Below are 17322 nucleotides of genomic sequence, written 5' to 3'. Positions count from 1 at the left end.
GGTGTAGGTCACAGACGCGGCTTGGATCCCGAGTTGCTCTGTCTGTGGTGTAGGCCAGCAGCTACAGCTCCGACTGGACCCCTAGCCTGAGAACCTCCATAGGCCTCGGGAGCGGCCCTAGAAAAGGCAAAAAGACAAAAAAAAAAAACAACAAAAAGAGTTTACCTAAAGATAACTTTAAATGCAAATCTCTTAATAGCAACATGAAAACACAATTAAAAATCAAAATGCCCCAAAGCAAAGTCATCAGAAAAATGCTTTAAAAAGGCAGTAACAGTTGAAAAGAATACCAGAGTAAATTCCCTTAGAAAGGCCATCAGTTTGTAAAGCTTTCTGTTTAAAGATTTTTGTGGTTATCACAGTTAACAATATAAATACAACTGATGGATACAATTTGGTTTGGAGAGAGAGAAAATATTCTAACTCAGCATTTATGTCAGTCCTTAGAAAAATGAGAGCAAATGCTGCCAGCTATGATGACCAGCTTGATGTCTCGTCTTTTACTCACCTGAGGTCCAAGTAACGAGTGAAGGCAAACCGCCCAGAGAGAAAAGACGAAAGCAAGACAGCAGCCACTCATCTCCACCTTGGACTCTCCTAAGAAGCCAAGGCACTGGGAGAAATTACCCCTCCTCCATGGAGGCACTAACCAGCCATTGGCAAGTAGTGGCACTGTGAGATTTTGGGCTGGCACCAGAAAAATATCATCAACCTGCCAAGCCCTGGGATCCACATCTTACATCCAAATATTTTCACTCCTGATGGCTTCACCCAGACACTGTCGCATAAATGGGGCCCAGTGTTTTCTGGCACCCATCTTCAGCAAAATCTACAGCCAAGAACCTTGCAGGTTAGTGATAAGTGCCCCTCACCCTTGCCAGGCCTCATACCTTTCTAAAGATTGAGGAAACAAGAAGGAATAATCAGAGTTTGCAAACAGTAGAAAGTCTCTCTGGCCCTGAACACAGTATCTTTGAAGAAGGAGCATCTAACTGTATTAAGCAATGCCTGTTCTGCGTCTTACCTCTCCTCCACCTTCTGGTTTGGTAAGAACACTCAGCCTCAGGCCAGAGCTCCAGAACCTACCAGGGGAGGAGTTAAAAGGTCCTACCAAGGACAAGCTGGACTGGAGACGAGGCACCTGGCTGGTCCCCCTCGCCTTCGGCAGGACTGTTCATCTTTTGTTCACAGAATCAAAAATATGAAGAGTCCCTGGACCAGATCCACTGTTAAGTAATTTATATAAAATTTAGTCCATATAAGCAGTAACTATTATTTGTGTTTTAAAATCCCTACATGGTGTCGTCTTCTAAGACATGTGAAAGCTCTAAAATATCACCACGGAAGCAAAAATGAACTCCTAATTATTTACCACTGAAAATGCTACAGTAAGTTGGGAAAAAAAAAATTGTCCCAACAGAACACAGACTACATTTGGCATCTATTCAAGGGTTCTTTCAGATTTCAAGAACAATTTTAAAAAATTACTTGTTCCTATTTTGATAAAACTCACAACAGAACTGAAGGAATTCTGGACGCGGCATACAGAGTATTTTTGCCTCCATTACAATTTCAAATGCATATATACACACTAATACACACAGACACGTGTGTGTGCACGTGTGTGTAGAGATATAAGGATACGCATTTAGGATACATATTTAGGATACATATAGAGCAAACATAAACATACATACATGTCTTTCCTAAAATCCTAACTGGTAAAACAATGACATCATGCAATATTAAAATTATAAAAGAAGTCAACCCTTTTAAATCAGTCCAATGCCAAGTCATGAAACTACATGCCTATCTGGCAATATATTGAAGTGAGTATGATTTGTGCCGCTTTTCTGAAAAACAGCTGTGCTGCCGAAAGCGCACTTACAAGGCCAATGTGATTAACAGAGGCAGGCGCCTTCCGGGGCAGAATGACATGGACATGGTCGGGACCTGGGCTTCCCACTGTCTCCGCTGCCTTTTCTCCGCCGTGGCCCACAAGACCCTTCCTCGTGGGGAGTCTCAAATCTGAATTATTTCATTCCATGCAGCTTCACCAGGCGCTATTACAGGCAAGGGTCAGCACCAATTTTTGACTATTTTTCCTTTCACGTTCCCCGATGAACACTTCCGCTTGTTCATTAATTTGCTAAAAAGACGGGTTGCTATCTTAAGCCGTAATAGTTTTTCACATGTACTTCCTACCTGTGGTCAGCTTGGTGTGTGAGTCATCACAAGAGATGGCATGTGTTCATCGGCCATTTGCTGCAAAAGCAGGACAGACCTGCCTACAGTTCTTCCAAAGTAAACGACCCACCTCTTCCCTACCATCAGCTTTAGTGTGCGTGAGGCCAGGAAGCTGTGCACCCGCATCTGCTTTGCAAACTAAGAACTTCTATTCATTCAAAAGACACCATGGGAGGTGCCGTCATGGCTCAGTGGTTAACGAATCTGACTAGAAACCATGAGGCTGCAGGTTCGATCCCTGGCCTTGCTCACTGGGTTAAGGATCCAGCGTTGCCGTGAGCTGTGGTGTAGGTTGCAGACGTGGCTCAGATCTGGCGTGGCTGTGGCTGTGGCTGTGGCGTAGGCTGGCAGTTACAGCTCCAATTAGACCCCTAGCCTGGGAACCCCCATGTGCAGCGGGAGCGGCCCTAGAAAAGGAAAAAGACAAATAATTAAAAAAAAAAAAAAGATACCATGAAGAGAACGAAAAGACAATCCAGAAGAAAAGAAGATATAGTTTTTGCAGAAAGGATTCATATCCAGAATATATTAAAAAAAAAAAACTTCTAAAAATCCATACGAAAAAGGAAACCAGCCATCTTAAAAATGGGTAAAAGTCTGGAATAGACATTTCATAAAAGAAGTTATCCAAATGGCTGATAAACCTCTAAAAAGGTGCTCCATTTCATCAATCATCACAGGAATACGAACTAAAACCACAAGATAATGGTTAAAATAAAAAAGCAGAGGCGTTTCCGTCACGGCTCAGCGGTAACAAACCCAAAGAGTATCCACGAGGATGCGGGTTCGATCCCTGGCCTTGTTCCATTAGATGGGTTAAGGATCCGGCGTTGCTGTGAGCTGTGGTGTAGGTCTCAAACGCAGCTCAGATCTGGCTTCAAATCAACCCCTAGCCTGGGAACCTCCATATGCTGTGGGTGTGGCCCTAAAAAGACAATCAATCAATCAATCAATAAGCAAGCAGAAAATACCAAATGTTGTTGAGGGTATAAAACAACCAGAACTCTCAAAATGAAAATGTCAATGTGTACAACCACTTTAGAAAACTATTTAATAGCAAAAAAAAAAAAAAAAAGAAACAAAATTTAAAAAATCTATTAGAAATAGAAATTATCTATTATCAAAGAAATGACCCAGCAATTCTACTCTACATATCCCAACAGAAACACATATGTTCACCAAAAGATAGACCAGGATGTTCAAAGAAACCCTATTCATAAAACTGGAAACTACTCCAATGCCCATCCAGAGCAGAATTATGTGACCTTCATGCAATGGAATATTATACAGCCATGTAAATGAATAAACTATAAGAACGCACCATAGCATAGGGTAATCTCATGATGTCCGACAAGAGAAGCCAAGACACAAGAATATTCATCGTACATTTATATAAAGATTAAAACCAGGCAAACCTAATGTGCCAATCGAGGGGTTGTCCTGGGTAGGGGCAACTGTGAGGGCACCTGCAGGGAGATTCTGCAGGGCTGGTAACGTTGCTGCTTGATCTGGGTACCAGTCAATGGGCATGTTCATCTTGGGAAAGTCAAAGAGCTATGCATTTAGGCTTTGTGCATGTTTCAATAACGTAAATCACACTCCTAACAAGTCCAGAAGAGGAGGAGAGGAGAAAGGGAGATGAGGTGGCTGAAACCCAGTCACCCTAAAACTGAGTTCCCCTGCTCAGTGTATCATTTACTCTCTCTCCACAACTTGATTCCATTTCCTGTCCTGCCCCTGTTCCTCTCAGGAATGGGGAGTACCAAAGAAGGGGGGGGGGGGATGGAACCAGGAAGGACCCTGCAGGGCCTTCTCAGGTACAAAAGCTTCTCCATGTCCCCCATTTGCTGTTTGCAGACAAAAACAAGCTTTCGTCTCCTGGGCCTTGCCCCGTTTCAAAGAGCAAGCTCACGCAGTTAATGATCTAGACAACAGAGTCACAGGACTCCTAGTTCCTTCTGAAGGGGTACAGACAACGATCTGATGCTTATCTTTGAGTGGTTCTGCAGAAACGAAGACACCCTCCCCACACCACCCCCAGCCCCCGCCCCCCAGTGGAGGACAGGAGACCACAGACGGGCTGAAACCAGAAGGCTGAGATGCCCAAAATACCGCTTGGCTACCTCACCATCAAGCAGAAGAAGGTCTAGGAGCTAATCACACACACACCCTACGACCCTCTTTCCCAATACTTTAAAAACCCTTGCTGAAAGCCATCAAGGAGTTTGGGTCTTTTGAGCATGAGCTGCTGGTTCTCCTTGCTTGGCGGCCTACCAATAAACGCGTACTTTGCTGCAAACACCCGTTGTCAGAATCCAGCTTTCTGTACCTCGGGCACCCAGCCCTTGTTCGGTTAACCATGCAGACTGTGTGCCCTCTGCCGACTGGGACCTTCACGGCGTCTACTGCAGCACCCACCCCCGCACCTACCAGTGAGTGGCACAGCACGGCTACCTCATTAGCACGTGTGGACTAAAGCAGGCGTGGAGATGCAGCTCTAACAAAAACCCACCTGAGAAAAAGGCAGCTACCTATAAAGTCATCTTAACAGCTCCCATTTATCTAAAGTATTCAGCCCAAATGTAAGGCTAGCTATGGCCATGCCAATGTCTGCTCTACCTGGCAAGGGACAGTGATGATGGCTCCAGGAGGGATTAACAGCAGGTGGCATCCCCATCACCAGCTAGCACAAGAAACACATAAAACATGGTTCGGAGAACAGAGGAGACACAGGGCTTAACACAACAACGAAGGCAGGAGCTGCACTGTGGCTCAGTGGGTTAAGAACCAGACAGAGTGTCCTTGAGGATGTGGGTTCGATGCCTAGTCTCATGCAGTGGGTTAAGGATCAGGCATTGCTGCAAGCTGCTGTGTGGGTTGTTGCTGTGTTGCCCGGCTGAGCGCAAGTGTCACCTTCTCAGAAGCTTCTTAGAAGTCTCTAGAACCAGGCCATCTCTTCCATCTCCAAATGATGCCTTTTATCTACTATCTCATTCACAGAACTAATACAATTAAGACTACATCAAGACCTAACACCCTCTCAGGGACTGGAGTTACTCAACAGGTATTTAGTGAGGAGTCAAAACGTGCCTAAAATTGTGCTGGGTACTACATGGAAAGGAAGGAAGCAGAAAAAGGAAGGAGGACGAGAAGGAAAGAGAGCAAAGCAGCGGTCCGTGGGGGCTTCGTACGCTTTTAGTGAGGAAGGCCCGGGCCCCACGCATGTGCATCCTACCATATTTGAACATGTCAGTTGGCACTTCATCAATGGCTCATTAATTCAATTACAAATGGCTCATAAGATGAAAAGCCTTCGACGAATGGTAGCCTGACATTTTTAAAACCAAGACAGAAATTTTGGAGGAAAAAAGCTCTATCTTCTATACATAGTCTGATACAAGCGACAAGTAACACAGACACAGTAAAAGCACAGAGGGTTTTTTTTTTCCAAGACTCATTTCTTCCTGATGACAAAATTCTTCTTTTCACAAGGAGAAAACGTGACAAAAACAGAGCGCAGAAAATAAAAAACCACCATAATCCCATCTTTCGAATATCCTTCCAGCCTTTCAGCAGGAACACAAATAAGCGTGTAAGCTCTTCCTCTCACTGCATGGCCAAACTTTCCTTCACCGTTAAATGCTCCTTTGTCGTATCACTGCAGTATCTGAAAGGCAGCCTATGTTTTTTACAGGGGGAAAAAGTTCACTTCTCAGAAATAACTACAGAGTTAACTAGGTACAGCTAAATAATACTTAAAGCAATCTGGGAATTCCCGTTGTGGCTCAGTGGGTTAAGAACCTGACTAGTAGTCATGAGGATGTGGGTTTGAACCCTGGCCTCGCTCAGTGGGTTAAAGATCCACCGATGTGGTGTAGGTGGCAGACGTGGCTCAGATCCCTCACTGCTGTGGCTGTGACATAGGCCGGTGGCTGCAACTCCCGTTCAACCTCTAACCTGGGAACTTCCATATGCCACAGATGCAGCCCCAAAAAGACACCTCCCCCCCAAAAAAAGAAAAAAAGATGATCTGCCAAGAGAAATACAAAACCAGTGTTAGAATATATACATATTTTCATTGAAATGTTAAATCCTAAATTTAAAATGGCATTTGGATTATATTAAATCTGAATTACACATAGGAAATAAAAAGCTATTTTAACCTTCCAAACAGTGGAAAAGCTAATATAATAAGCCAGTGATTACCTTTCATGCCTGGCATCATCTGCCTTTTCTCCCCGTCAACTCAGCTGGTCACTTTGGCCAGAGGGGAATGAAGACGAGATGGCTAGAAAGCTCACAACCTTACTTAACTGTGATCACCTCGGAACATATATTAAGTACACACAATCTAAAATAGCATATCTGGGAGTTCCTGCCGTGGCTCAGCGGAAACGATCTGACTAGCATCCATGAGAACGCAGGTTCGATCCCTGGCCTCGCTCAGTGGGTTAAGGATCTGGTGTTTCCATGAGCCGTGGTTTTGGTCGCAGATGCGGCTCAGATCTGGCATGGCTGTGGCTGTGGTGTGGGCCGGCAGCTGTAGCTCCAATTCAACCCCTAGCCTGGGAACCTCCATATGCCATGGGCGTGGCCCTAAAAAGACCAAAAAAAAAAAAATTATATCTGAAAATACAATTCAACTTCACAAGGACAAACATGTGGAAAAGAATGTCCTATCAGCCATCAATGACATATAAGATCGCCGAGGCTGCAGATAACCCTCAAATCATTTACTTATGCTGGTTCTCTAATAACATAAGCAGATTTTCCAATCTTCTGAAAATGCAACTGCTAAAAGTAAAAAATAAGAAGATTAGAAATCAAGAGCCAGTTTCTTTTTTCTTTTTTTTTTTTTTTTTTGTCTTTTCTAGGGCTGCACCCGAGGCATATGGAGGTTCCCAGGCTAAGGCTCCACTTGGAGCTGTAGCTGCCGGCCTACACCACAATATTACTACTATTATTATTATTATTATTTTGGTCTTTTTAGGGTCACACCTGCAGGGTATTTAAGTTACCAGGCGAGGGGTGGAATAAGAGCTCCAGCTACGCCACAGCCACAGCAATGCCAGATCCAGATCTGATCCGACCTACGCTGCAGCTCACAGCAACTCCAGATCCTTAACCCACGGAGCAAGGCCAGAGATGGAACCGGCATCTCCATGGACACTAGTCAGGTTCTTAGCCCACTGAGCCGCAACAGGAACTCCAAAAATAACTATTCGTCATGGAAGAAACGTTCTAAATCAGTAGAACAGTGTCTCTTTGGATCTAAGCCACTAGCTTCTACACATAAAAACAATCAATTGTAAAGCTGGAAGGGGGGAAGGATTTAATCTAACCATTCATTTTACCAAAGAAGAAAACAACGCTAGAAAGAGATAAAAGTTCTAGCCCACGGTCATAGGATAAGTACTTCTTTACGGCAGAAGGCAGACAATACATGAAAGTAGATGGGTTTTTTTTTTGTTTTTTGTTTTGTCTTTTTGCTATTTCTTGGGCCGCTCCCTCGGCATATGGAGGTTCCCAGGCTAGGGGTCTAATCGGAGCCGTAGCCACCAGCCTACACCAGAGCCACAGCAACGCGGGATCCGAGCCGCATCTGCAACCTACACCACAGCTCACAGCAACGCCGGATCGTTAACCCACTGAGCAAGGGCAGGGACCGAACCCGCAACCTCATGGTTCCTCATCAGATTCGTGAACCACTGCGCCACGACGGGAACTCCAAGAGTAGATGTTCTGGTGAACGCCTTTTTGGTTCTCTGCATCAGTCTCTACTCAGCCGCGGTCCAAGGTGAGCCTTCCAGACACTAACACGCCTGTGCAGGCTTCAAAAAATGGTTCTTAACACAAAGTCACATGAAAAGTTTGGACGCTTATGCCATCAAGCTCCTAAAATGAAAGCTTCAAAATACTAAGAACACTAAAGTCCTGATCACCCAATCTATAAAATTTCACCTCAATTTTAAAAGGCAAAACAATTTTATTTACAAAAATTTAATAAAAAAATAAAAACAGCAAAATAAGTACTAAATTCTATAGAGAAAAGAATTGTTGTAGTTTAAAGGACTTGAATTTTACCTGTAGGGCTTTCAATTTTTATAGGATTGTGTTCATTGTTAATCAAACCTTAATGTTTTTGATGCATGCGGGCATCAGATACTTACATGGGTGTTCTACTATTCCTGCCACTTTCTCTAAGCTTGAAACTGTTTCTTAAAAATACTTTTTTTTAAAACAATTTTTTAAAAGAAGGAAAACATGATCATTAGTAGAAAATTTGGCAAATAAGACAGGGAAATCACTCTTACCATGTTTCTTTAAAAGTATTGTTTAAGAAACAAAAACCAAACCCCAAAAAAGGCACTATGCCTTTGTCAAAACCTGTAGAGCTTTACCGCACACAGAGTGAACTTTAAGGTACGTGAAATTAAAAAAAAAAAACAGAACATTTCAATGTTGGTGGTTCCCAGGATAATACGCAGAATGTGACACAACGATCGACGTTACAAATTTACGAAACTTCACTGAAGGGACGAGGACTTGAGGAACTGGAAACAGGCAGAGTCTGGGAGACTAAAGGCAAGAGAAACGAACCAAAGGCCTTCGGGTGGTAAAACTGCTGCCCACGGGGCTGTGAGACAATTCTGAAGTCAGATTAAGTAAAGGGACGGCAGGCGGGAGGCGCCCGGGTTCCCACTGGCGGCGCCAAAGTGTGAAGGTGAGAGGGGCGGAGGCTGGAGGGAGCCCCGTAGTCACAGATTAAGTCAGGCTGGTGAACACGAGTGGTTGTGGCGATGCTCGCACGCATCCATTTCTTGATTTCATCAGCTTAGAAGGCCTAGAAGCAAGGACACACCAGCAGCAAAGAACACAGGTCTGGGTTTCTAATATCACTCTCGTGCACAAGGAATCCGGGCTCCTTGCAGAACGGCTGGCTCTAGGATGGCACAGAAAGTATGCAAGATGAGCCTGGGTCCCAAAAAGAAAAACATTTTTCTGTCTTTTTTTTTGGTGGTTTTTTTTCTTTTGGGGCCGCACTCATAACCTATGGAAGCTCCCAGACTAGGGGTCGACTTACACCACAGCCACGGCAACACAGGATCTGAGCCTTGTCTGCAGCCAACACTACGGCTCACGGCAATGCCAGGTCTCTGACCCACTGAGTGAGGCCAGGGATTGAACCTCGCAGATACGAGTCGGATTCGTTTCCAGTGCATCACATCGGGAACTCCCCCAAAAGTAAAAACGTTTTAAAAAATCCACAAAACTGGAGCTCTGACAGAGGGATACAAGTACGAACAGAAAGAACCCCCAGTGGCCAAAGCTGGAACAATCTGAGCAACAAAATAAAGCAGTACTGACCCAAAGAATAAAACAGATGAGTCCATACTAGTATCGCTGAATAAATTAATAGAGAGGAGACAAATGCACATGCAGAAAACTCCAAATAATTTGTGTGGCCAGCTGAGACGGTGGAGTTGAACTCCCCAGTCCTTAAGTGTGGCTGTGCACAGCGACCAGCGACCTCCCTCTACGAAGCACAGTACAAAACGGTGGCCAAAAAAATCCTTTTACAGCAGAGAGATGTGGCAAACACGTCTCCAGCCAGATGATCCAAATGGACATCAAAAGGGCCGTCGCGGCGTCAGCATGTGCTCCTCACGTGATGCGATGAAAACGGCCCTTCACTCCCCAAACCCACGAGCCCAGTCCAATTATGAGAAAAGCATCTGACAAATCCCAATTAAGGGACAGTCTACAAACACCTGACTAATATACTCCTCAAAGCTGCCAAGGTCACCAAAAACAAGGAAAACACGGGAAAGGGGCACAGCCAAGAGGAGCCTAGGGACACCTGATGACCAAACGTAATGCGGACACCGCACAGGACCCTGGAACAGAAGAAAAAGCCGTCGATAAAAGCTGAAAACCTGAATCCAGTGCAGACTTTGGTTAATAATAACATAGCAGTACTGGTTCACTAAGTGTCACAAATGTACCCTACTAACTTAAGGTGTTAAGGGGACTTGGGGGACAGAAACGACAGCCTTCAAAGTTCCTGAAAATCCAAAAATGTTACAGAAAGTAAAGTTTATTTTTAAACACTGAAGTTTTAACTTTTTTTTTTTTTTTTTAAGGAAAAGAAAAAAGGCTGAAGGATACACACCAAACTTAAGGAATACACACGTCTGGGGAGAGACTGGAAGAGAAAGGAAATTATGTTTCCCTCTGCAAAGTTACTGTTTGACTCCAGTATATAAAGCATGTATCTGTGTGCTACATTATAACAAGAAATATTTAATGTTTAACTGCCACGTGAGCATGGAATAATAAATAAAATGAAAGTGCTGTTACAGAGAAACCCTAAACCTTCATATTTCTATTCACAAACTATCCAATCACCAAGAAGACCTCCAAGGCACATTCAAGTCTCTGATTAACTACTAACTGATATACTGCAATACACGAATTTATTTATTTTTGTCTTTTTAGGGCCGTGGGGAGGTTCCCAGGTTAGGGGTCGAATTGGAGCTACAGCTGCCAGGCTACACCACAGCCACAGCCACTGCCAGATCTGAACTAGGTCTGCAACCTACACCACAGCTCAGGGCACCACTGGATCCTTAACCCACTGAGCAAGGCCAGGGATCAAACCCATGTCTTCACGGATACTGGTCGGGTTTGTTACCACTGAGCCATGACAGGAATGCCACAATACATGAATTAAAAAGAAAAACTGTTGGAGTTCCCTGGTGGCCTGGTGGTAAAAGACTCAGTGTTGTCACTGCAGTGGATTGGGTTTGATCCCTGGCCCTGGGAACTTCTGCAAAAAAAAAAAAAAAAAAAGAATACGGTTCCGCTAAACAGATGTATGTGTTCAAAGATGACGTGAGAATAAAGTATTAAGAAAGCAATTACTTTAAAGCCCTAAGAACAAAAAAAAAAAAAAAAACAGAGGATGTCACTTGGATTTCTTCCAAGTCTTTTTTTTTTTTAAAGGAATACAAAATCACTCTCACAGTAGGATTTATTTTATAATCTAGTTTACCACAGAGTAATGTAATATAATTGGTGTCTAGGATAAGTAATTTGAAGCTGTGTACAGGCAAACCAGTGAGGGGCATCAGTTTAGATGAGGTCAGGGTTTCCTAGAGCACCTCACCCAGAGGAAGTCAGAAACAAAGGACAGCGGCAGATCTGCGGCTCCCGACGCGCAACATCCTGGCTCCACATGCTTAACCAACCATCAAAGTGCTCTCAGGACAGATGCCTCCGGCAGTAACAGCCCATACCATTATCTTTTAGAATGATACAAAGAAGTATCTCTGGATGAAAGGACATGCCGTCTAGTATTTGCTCCAAAATAATGGTAGGGATTATAAATAAAAAGATTGGCTATTTGTCAATTATTGAACCTTAGTGATGGGTGTATAAGATTTATGACATATTTTTATATATGTTTGAAATTTTCATAGTGAAAAGTTGAAAAGGTAAATAAATATTAAGAAATCAGGAGTTCCCATCGTGGCGCTGTGGTTAACGAATCCGACCAGGAACCATGAGGTTGTGGGTTCAATCCCTGGCCTCGCTCTGTGGGTTAAGGTTCCGGCGCTGCTGTGAGCTGTGGTGTAGGTCGCAGACGCGGCTCAGATCCCGCGTTGCCGTGGCTCTGATTCCACCCCTAGCCTGGGAACCTCCATATGCCGCAGGAGCGGCCCAAGAAATGGCAAAAAGACAAACAAACAAAAAAAAAAGAAGACGTAGTACATACACAAAATGACTTGGCCATAAAAAAGAACAAAATACTGTCATTTGCAGCAAGTGGATGGACCTAGAGAATATTATGTTTAGGAGATAAATCAAAGACCAATAGCATATATCACGCATATGCAGAATCTAAAAAATAATACAAATGAATGTATACACAAAACAAAGAGACTCACAGATAGAGAAAACAAACTCATGGTTACCAAGGGGTAAGAGGGCCGGGGGAAGGAGGAAGGGACAAACTAGGGGTAGGGGATTAAGAGATACAAGCCACTGTATATAAAGTAGATAAACAATGAGGAGACACATACACAACGAAGTATAACCATGATCCTGTAAGAATCTAGAATGGAGTATAATCTGCAAAAATACTAAATCATTACATGCTGGACACATGAAACACAATATTGTAAATCAACTATACTATAATTTTACAGAGAAAGAAATTACTCCTACAACTCGACCAAAAGCAAACAACCCAAATCAAAACTTGGCACAGGACTTGAATGCATATTTCTCTAACAATATACAAACAGCCAAGAAGCACACAAAAAGATGCTCAATATCACTGATTGTTAGAAAATGCAAACCAAAACCATAATGAGGTGCCAGTTCACACCCATTGAGATGGTTTTATCAAAGACACGAATACAGGAGCGTTTCCGTCATGGCGCGGTGGTTAACGAATCCGACTAGGAACCATGAGGTTGCGGGTTCGATCCCTGGCCTTGCGCAATGGGTTGAGGATCTGGCGTTGCCGTGAGCTGTGGTGTGGGTCACAGACGAGGCTCGGATCCCGAGTTGCTGCGGCCGTGGCGTAGGGCGGCAGCTACAGCTCTGATTAGACCCCTAACCTGGGAACCTCCATATGCCGCAGGGGCGGCCCTAGAAAAGGCAAAAAGACAAAAAAAAAAAAAGACACAAACACAGGAGTTCTCTTGTGGCACAGGGGGTTACTGCAGTGGCTGGGTTGCTGCTTGGGCATGCTTTTGATCCCTCGCCTGGGAACTTCTTCATGATAAGGGTGAAGCCAAAAAAAAAAAAACAAAAAAAACCAAAAAAAACAAAAAGCAAACCAACCAACCAAACAAATCACAGAGAATAACAAGTGCTGATGAGGATGTGAAAAAAACTGGAATCCTCACGCAATGCTAGTGGGAACATAAAACGGTGCATCGCTCCGGAAAAAGAGCACAGCAGTTCCTCAAAAACTAAAACCAGCAAGACCATATGAACTGACAGTTCCACTTCTGGATAACTCTCCAAAGGAACTGAAAGCTGGGACACTTCTGATACTTGCTCACCCATGTTCACAGCAGCACGGTCCACAGTGGCCAAGAAGGGGTCAGCAAAACACAGTACAACACGCACAATGGAATATTATTCAGTCCTAAAGGGAAAGGAAATTCTGACACAGGCCCCAACATGGACGAACCTTGAAGCCATTCGACTCAGTGAAATAAGCCAGTCAGAAGGAACAAATACAGAGTCCATTTATATGAGGTACTTCGATGAATCAAATCCATCGACAGAAAGCAGAATGGTGGCTGTCAGGGGGCGAGAGGGAGAAAAAGAGAGTTACTGTTTAACGGGTATGGAGTTTCTGGAAATGGAGCGGGGGAAGCCTGCCTAACCACACAGTATACTCCATACCAACCAGCTGTACACTTCAAAATACAGTTACAACACCAACCAAGTGTACACTTAACATGGTAAACTTTATATATATTTTACCACTACTAAAATTTTTTTTCTAATAATTCTACCCATCTTCTCAATATTTTTTGTAAGTTTCCTTTGATCACTAGCAATGTCGGCCACAAAAATACAGCACAATAACCTTCAAATCATGACATAACACTCTAAAAGGCATTCCATGATATAATTATACAGTCTTCTGATTAGTGAAAAAAAGTAAAAGCACCGGAGTTCCCCGGTGGCTGAGAAGGTTAAGGATCCGGCGTGGTCACTGCCGTGGTTAGGGTCACTATGCGATCCTTGGCCTGGGAATTTTCACAAGCCTCAAGTGCAGCAGGGGGCACCATTCACTCCTTCCTCCTGGATCATGACATCCTCTAACACTTGGACATGAAAATGGTCTGGCCTGCCGGAGATGAAATTCTTTCCCTCGTCTGTCGAAATCTTCCTTCACAATCCTGAAAGAACTCACCAAAAAGCTATCCTTCCCATAGCCGCCTACAGCAGCATCAGACCACAGCACAAACTCACCAGGGATGCTCTCAAGCCAACAACTTCTTTGGCAGGCAGTGAGTCTAAAACCTGACATTCTGCAGGCTCTTTTTAAGCCTACACAGCAGTGTCATCCTTGCCTACTTTCATTAGATGTATTTATTTATTTTGGTCTTTTGGGGCCGCACCTATGGCACATGAAGGTTCCCAGGCTAGGGGTCGAACCAAGAGCTGCGGCTGCCAGTCTACACCACAGCCACAGCAACGCCAGATCTAAAACGTGTCCGTGACCCACACCACAGCTCTTGGCAATGCTGGATCCTTAACCAACTGGGCAAGGCCAGGGATTGAACCCGTGACTTCACGGATAGTAGTCGGGTTTGTTACCTCTGAGCAACAATGGGAGCTCCTTATTGGATTTAAATCCAAATAGCTCAAAACATTTCAGGAAGTATTTGGCAAAATCCATTATAGAGCCAAAGATCTATCAGAGTGAGGCAAAGAGGGCTTGGAATGGGTGAACAGGGTAACACACCACAGGTTTCTCAACACTGGACCTACCTACACCTTTCTGAAACAGTGCTTCAGAATGCTTAGGCACAAAATCTCAGTTTTAAAACACAAAAAGAGAAGTTTAAAAAAAAAAAAAAGCCAAAGGGAACCTAAGATCCCCGTCTGTGTTGTCTGTCAGGACACCAAATTCCAGTTGTGTGCATATGGCTCCACCAATCCAAAGACCATAAAGGCAACACCGCTGTCTGCATCTCCGGATGAATCATACAGTCTTCCACCACACTTATTTTGCTGAAGAACGAGCTCACTTGGACGAACCAGATCAGACAGAAGCCACAAGGGCCCTCTGCGACAGAGGATCAAGATCCTATCAAGGGGCCTGGACCATTCACCAACACCCCATAATTCAAAAGCCTTTTAAATATGCATGTTCTCTGACCAAGCATTTCCCCACCTAGAAATTTATACCAAGGAAACAGCTGAAGATGTCTATCAAAGAAACTTCAGTGATGGAAAAGAGAAATTATGAACACGCTTAGAAAGCAGCAACAGGTAATCGATTAAATTATGGTTCAGCCGTACAACTGCATGCTATGCAGCCAGTAAAATAAGACCCCATCTCATCATACACCTCTATTGTGTGCCTCTGTACCCACATGTGCACAATATACACGTATGCAAATCTGTGAGTGCATGCTTGAGAACACATGTGTGGACATCCATGTGCACATATGCACACGGCATGTGCAAGCATAATCAGCAGCCCAGGGAACAGCAGGTGTGTACAAAGATGTGCCTGCATGTGTGTGGATGAGTGGCTAAGAAAATACACATGCATATGCATATATCCTGCGAATGCATATGCCTCCGTGTTGAGCCCCAAGCTTGTGTTCGAAGAAGGTACTTATGTATCCTTGTCATCACCGCTCAGAAGCTGTGACCTTGAGCAAAAGCTACTGAGCCTCCAGGCAGTCTTGACTTTGTTGTCTATTTTGTGAGGATTTAGTGAAATAATGGATGTAGGGCACTTGGTACCAAGACTGACGCAGAGTAAATGTTCAATCAGTATCAGCCTTTCCTAGGCGTACACAGGTACGGTGATCTGCACTCGTGTGTATTTACAAAGCTATGAGTCCACAAGAAGACGCATCAAAATAGCAACTTTAGTTGTCTCCAGATGATAGGGTTTGGGTGTGGGATGTGGGGTGGTTGTTTTTTTTCTTCTTCTTCTTCTTTCACATTTTGTGATTTTTCTTCTAGGAAAATTTGCTCTTTTCGCATTCTTTTTTGGAAGATTTCTTCAAAATAATGACAATTTTTTAAAAAATGAAAAAGATGGCTTGTCCCTAACATGCCTCAATTCTGCATATTTAAAGCTATTAAACATTACCCCAAGAAATACGTAATTTTGATACTCCACCAAATTTCTTATATTCTAGCACCATGTCAGCATTACCGAATAGCTCAAGAAGATGGCAGTACAAAGAAAAGCCACAGCGTTTTGCTTGTCTGCCTTACCCAAGGCAGGATGAAAAGAGTGCATGCATCACACTACAGGATACCTGCGATGTGTAAACACCTTGTGACATTTAAGTCATACCTGTCACTCGAAATTTTACTAAAGCAGGGAGGAGCCCAGGGCCTCGCCCAAGGTCATACAGAAAAGCATGTGCCAGACCCCAGGCTGTGAGAGATCGAAGGACTAGACTGCATTGCCACAATCTGGGCGTGCTTATGAAACCCAGCAGCTAGCTTCTTAACCAGTCATATCAGGAGTCAGGCCGTGGGAGGGAGGAAATTACAACACAGGGCTGATGACAGCAAAACAGCCCAGTAACTGCCCCCCCCCGCAAGCCCCCGGGTTCATCTACATGTTTTCATCGTACTGGTTTTCCTTATTTCTAGAATATAAAACTGTAGCTCATCTATGAGAGGACATTTAATTTCAGAAGAGCACGGTTTCCTATTTGTATGCAAACTATGCTGAAAACAGAGGAAACGTAATGCAAGCAGTTATCCGCGGCTCCAATCAACATCAGTTACCACCTGGCTCCATGCCCACAATTACGATGCGTTAAATACCTCTAACAACCCTGCCGGATGTCTTCCCGAATTTCAGAGGGAAACTCGGTTACACACAGAGACCAGTGAAACAAGCAGCTCTTTTCCCCAGGGCCTCAATTTAGAACTTATACCTGGAGCTAATAATCCAATCGTTCCCGATGCATCTCCTCCCCAGCTATGCTATTCACTGTCTTGAAACGTCATCTCCGAGCCTGGAAAACACACACGCAGGCACACGCCCTGCAGCCTGCAGCAACATTTAGCTCGACATTTCAGGGGCATCACTACTTCGACAACGCCTTTGCGAAATCCTCTGCGACCTGCCGACTCGTCCCTCCTCTCATTTTGACTTTTGTCTTAAAACGGAGGCCAGGGGGATGGGTTGTGACCAGAAGACGAGGCTCTGAAACCCTGAGTAATCGCATCTCGCTGCGGAGAGCTGTCGGCAGCAGTCGCATTGATTTAATCTTTTCTCTCCACCTCGTTTCCTTTTCCATTTCACGCTTTTTTTTTTTTTTTTCCAGTGACATCGAG

The 17322-nt window shown here is 44.0% G+C and overlaps 1 protein-coding gene across 1 annotated transcript in view; it reads right to left on the bottom strand.

Annotated features, from left to right (window-relative positions):
• NDFIP1 (Nedd4 family interacting protein 1) overlaps positions 1-17322 on the bottom strand; it is a 45438-nt gene that overhangs the window by 27530 nt on the left and 586 nt on the right. The gene's annotated exons all lie outside the window — the stretch shown is intronic.

Source organism: Phacochoerus africanus, chromosome 4, assembly GCF_016906955.1.
Source record: "Phacochoerus africanus isolate WHEZ1 chromosome 4, ROS_Pafr_v1, whole genome shotgun sequence".
NCBI lineage: Eukaryota > Metazoa > Chordata > Mammalia > Artiodactyla > Suidae > Phacochoerus > Phacochoerus africanus.
The sequence above is the reverse complement of the archived record's forward strand: the minus strand, read 5'-3'. Positions and strand labels throughout refer to the sequence as shown.